The 4,817-nt window shown below is 40.8% G+C and overlaps 1 protein-coding gene and 1 long non-coding RNA gene across 2 annotated transcripts in view; both read left to right on the forward strand.

Moving 5' to 3' along the window:
* The window catches only part of LOC118416396 (putative uncharacterized protein DDB_G0271606), a 131,415-nt gene that overhangs the window by 112,773 nt on the left and 13,825 nt on the right, over positions 1-4,817 (forward strand). The window lies entirely within an intron of this gene.
* LOC118415829 lies at positions 3,304-4,275 on the forward strand. Its single transcript, XR_004831148.1, has 3 exons — positions 3,304-3,339; positions 3,953-4,039; positions 4,241-4,275. It is a non-coding gene; the product is annotated as an uncharacterized LOC118415829 (long non-coding RNA).

The following is a 4,817-nucleotide window of genomic DNA, read 5'->3' on the forward strand; positions in this document are numbered from 1 at the left end:
AGTCACTAGACCACACTTAGTCCTACATCTACAGTAAACCTGCCCACTTGTGAGAGGCAAAGACATGAAAAGTCACCAGATCACACTTAGTCTGACACCTACAGAAAACCGGCCACACTGTGAGAGACAAAGACATGACAAGTCATCAGGCCACACTTAGTCCTACACCTACAGAAAACCTGCCCACTTGTGAGAGGCAAAGACATGAAAAGTCACCAGACCACACTTAGTCCTACACCTACAGAAAACCTGCCCACTTGTGAGAGGCAAAGACATGAAAAGTCACCAGACCACACTTAGTCCTACACCAACAGAAAACCTGCCCACTTGTGAGAGGTAAAGACATGAAAAGTCACTAGACCACACTTAGTCCTACATCTACAGAAAACCTGCCCACTTGTGAGAGGCAAAGACATGAAAAGTCACCAGGCCACCCTTAGTCCTACACTTACAGAAAACCTGCCCACTTGTGAGAGGCAAAGACATGAAAAGTCACTAGACCACACTTAGTCCTACATCTACAGAAAACCTGCCCACTTGTGAGAGGCAAAGACATGAAAAGTCACCAGATCACACTTAGTCTTACACCTACAGAAAACCTGCCCACTGTGAGAGGCAAAGACATGAAAAGTCACCAGGCCACACTTAGTCCTACACCTACAGAAAACCTGCCCACTTGTGAGAGGCAAAGACATGAAAAGTTACCAGACCACACTTAGTCCTACACCTACAGAAAACCTGCCCACTTGTGAGAGGCAAAGACATGAAAAGTCACCAGACCACACTTAGTCCTACACCTACAGAAAACCTGCCCACTGTGAGAGGCAAAGACATGAAAAGTCACCAGACCACACTTAGTCCTACACCTACAGAAAACCTGCCCACTTGTGAGAGGCAAAGACACGAAAAGTCACCAGGCCACACTTAGTCCTACACCTACAGAAAACCTGCCCACTTGTGAGAGGCAAAGACATGAAAAGTCACCAGATCACACTTAGTCTGACACCTACAGAAAACCGGCCACACTGTGAGAGGCAAAGACATGAAAAGTCACCAGGCCACACTTAGTCCTACACCTACAGAAAACCTGCCCACTTGTGAGAGGCAAAGACATGAAAAGTCACCATGACCACACTTAGTCCTACACCTACAGAAAACCTGCCCACTTGTGAGAGGCAAAGACATGAAAAGTCACCATGACCACACTTAGTCCTACACCTACAGAAAACCTGCCCACTTGTGAGAGGCAAAGACATGAAATAGTCACCAGACCACACTTAGTCCTACACCTACAGAAAACCTGCCCACTTGTGAGAGGCAAAGACATGAAAAGTCACCAGTCCACACTTAGTCCTACACCTACAGAAAACGAGAGGCAAAGACATGAAAAGTCATCAGACCACACTTAGTCCTACACCTACAGAAAACCTGCCCACTGTGAGAGGCAAAGACATGAAAAGTCATCAGACCACACTTAATCCTACACCTACAGAAAACCTGCCCACTGTGAGAGGTAAAGACATGAAAAGTCACCAGACCACACTTAGTCCTACACCTACAGAAAACCTGCCCACTGTGAGAGACAAAGACACGAAAAGTCACCAGGCCACACTTGGTCCTACACCTACATCTACAGAAAACCTGCCCACTGTGAGAGGCAAAGACATGAAAAGTCACCAGACCACACTTAGTCTTACACCTACAGAAAACCTGCCCACTTGTGAGAGGCAAAGACATGAAAAGTCACCAGGCCACACTTAGTCCTACACCTACAGAAAACCTGCCCACTTGTGAGAGGCAAAGACATGAAAAGTCACCAGGCCACACTTAGTCTTACACCTATCAGAAAACCTGCCCACTCGTGAGAGGCAAAGACACAAGAAGTTACCAGGCCACACTTAGACACACCTGGACACACCTGTCCGAGGTGCTGACCAGTTGGCTGCACTGTTTGTTACACCAGCTTAACCCCTCTTTAACCCACAACATGCTTAGTTCAGTAGACCCTTGACCCGCTGTATATAAAACATTATCTCCTGCTTCTCACAGTGAGAAACTGGGCTGTAAGGTTTGTGTCCAGTATAGTGTGTTCTCACTCCCAGTATGTGTACTTTTCTGTAGTGTTACAGTCTCGGTAACAAACATCTTTATTTTCATTGATATTCATGATTCTGCTCATGACAATCAGTTCTGAGTTTTGCTCTAACAAATTATATTATTTCTGTTGATGATAATTCCAGTTTCAAGCTTCTTTTTGTTATTTTTGCCTATGTTTCCAGTACCACTGTTAGTTTGATGGCTGACTTTATTTGATGTTTCTGAAGCTTAAGCTTGTTTTTATACTTCTTCAGGCAGAACAGATCAGGCAGACTTACACTAAGGAGGCAGTAGACAGCCAGTAAGGACTCAGTTTAGCTAGATAGAACTGAATTAGCATAGGGTCCAGTTGAGCTAAATAGATCTAAATTATTTAGCATAGGTCCAGTTGAGCTAGATAGATCTAAATTAGTTAGCACAGGGACTAGTTAGCTAGATAGGTCTAAATTAGTTAGCAAAAGGACCAGTTAGTTAAATGAAACTGAATTAGTAAGCATATGGACCAGTTTGGCTAGATGGAACTAAATTGGTAACAGATAGCACAGGTGCCAATTAGCTAGTTAGATCTGAATGAGTTAACATAGGGGACAGTCTAGCTACATGGAACTTAATTAGTTAGCATAGGGGACAGTTTAGCTAGATAGATTCTAAATCAATTAGCATAGGAACCAGTTTAGGAACCAGTTAGCTACATAGAATTGAATTAGATAGCATAGGGACCAGTTAATTAGAATAGGGATCAGTTGAACTAGCATGAATTAGTTAGCATAGGGACTGCACAGTTTAGCTAAGCAGAACTTAGTATTCCTGATAGTCAGAGTAGTGACCAGTTATGCTAGGTAGAACTGAAAAAGTACTGGTATAAATAAGAGAACAGTTAAGCTCAGGGATCAGTTAGCAAGACAGCATAACAAAAAGCCTGGTATCTTATTGGATTGTTCAGCACATTTGAAGTCAGAACTTGATTGTAATGTTTGTGTTTCTCACAGCACCAACAAAGAGCTTGAGGAGGAGGCAGAAGAGGAGGAGTCTGAATTGGGGCGGTAAGATTTACAAAATGGGACCAAAGAACTTCTTGCATGATCAAATACATTGTGTCTAGCAATACCAGTCCTGTATTGTGGAATATGATCACTGATATTCTGTGTTCCATTTTCTGTATGGTTTGAGACTAGTTCATTCATACTTTGTTTCTTGTACTTCCAACAGACTTCTTCGTGAGTTCGAGAAGGGCCTTCAGAGGTAAGGGAACACTCTATCTATATGGGCTAAGCCTTAGTGATTTTTGCATACCATAAAATAGGCAAATATATCAAGGATTTCTCTGCTATTAGAAAGAATACTGTAACTAATGATGAGCCTACTCCATTGTAATACTATATCAAAGAATTATGTTAGCCCTCATTCTTCTGTTAATTAGGTTGTTAAGTTTTATTCTATACCTCTATTTTGACTTTGTGTAATAGTTGTATCATGTACAATTGTCGTGCAATAAAGTTCTTCTACAATGTAGCTACTCATAATTTTTGTACATTATCCATAACTCTAAATGATGTAGCTTTTTTTCTAAACCTACATCTGCTTAGTTTGTAGACCTGGTCATTAACATAATATTATACTATACCATTAGGCTCACCCTTTAGTATTGTATGCTATTGTAAACCTGTAGAAATTGATCATATTCACATAGACAACTGATATCTAATCTAAGCTCTGATTGGCTACTGACAGAAGAAGAAAGGAAAAGAGAAAGAACACACCAGCAAAAACAAATGTTTTCCCTACTGGGGATTTTGTCTGAATCAGTCAATAAAACACATCAACATGTCACTGACGATGTCTGACTCCCTTACAGAGTGGAAAGCCAAGTACAAGCACTTGATGACTGGCTGTCTGATGAAGATGAGGAGGAGGCAGAAGAGGAGAAGGCAGAAGTAGATATGTAAGATATACAAAATGGGACCAAGAACTTCTTACATGATGCAAATACATTGTAATGATCAATACCAGTCCTGATAATCAAACAAAGGATAGTGAGTGTGAGTGTAAGTATTGTGGAATATGATCACTGATATTCTGTGTTCCTTTTTCTGTATTGTTTGAGACTAGTTCATCCATACTTTGTTTCTTGTACTTCCAACAGCCTCGTAGGTGAAGCGGACATGGACCTTCAGAGGTAAGGGAACACTCTATCCATATGGGCAGTCTGTTGTTTGTGTGCTGTTTATGTGCTGTTTTTGTGCTGTCTGTGTGTTGTTTATGTGTTGTTTGTGTGTTGTTTATGTGTTTGCTTGCTGTTTCTGTGTTGTTTATGTGCTGTTTGTGTGTTGTTTATGTGTTTGCTTGCTGTTTCTGTGTTGTTTATGTGCTGTTTGTGTGTTGTTTATGTGCTGTTTGTGTGTTGTTTTGTGCTGTTTGTGTGTTTTGTGCTGTTTGTGTGCTATTTGTGTGCTGTTTTTGTGCTGTTTGTGTCTTGTTTTGTGCTGTTTGTGTGTTGTTTATTTGCTGTTTGTGTGTTGTCTATAGACATTTTCTCTGCTTGATGGTTTCAAAGACCTACAACAAGTTTTGAAATATGTCTCATGAGTTCTTATGCTTCTAACTTACAACTTCTATTTAGTACTTCTTATATTACATAGAAGTTTACAATTTTTGTAAGGTGATTAAGATAAGCTAGGATTTAGATTTAAACTGGAATTGTTTAAAATGCATTTTTGTAA

The sequence above is a fragment of the Branchiostoma floridae genome, chromosome 5, assembly GCF_000003815.2.
Source record: "Branchiostoma floridae strain S238N-H82 chromosome 5, Bfl_VNyyK, whole genome shotgun sequence".
Classification (NCBI taxonomy): Eukaryota; Metazoa; Chordata; class Leptocardii; order Amphioxiformes; family Branchiostomatidae; genus Branchiostoma; species Branchiostoma floridae.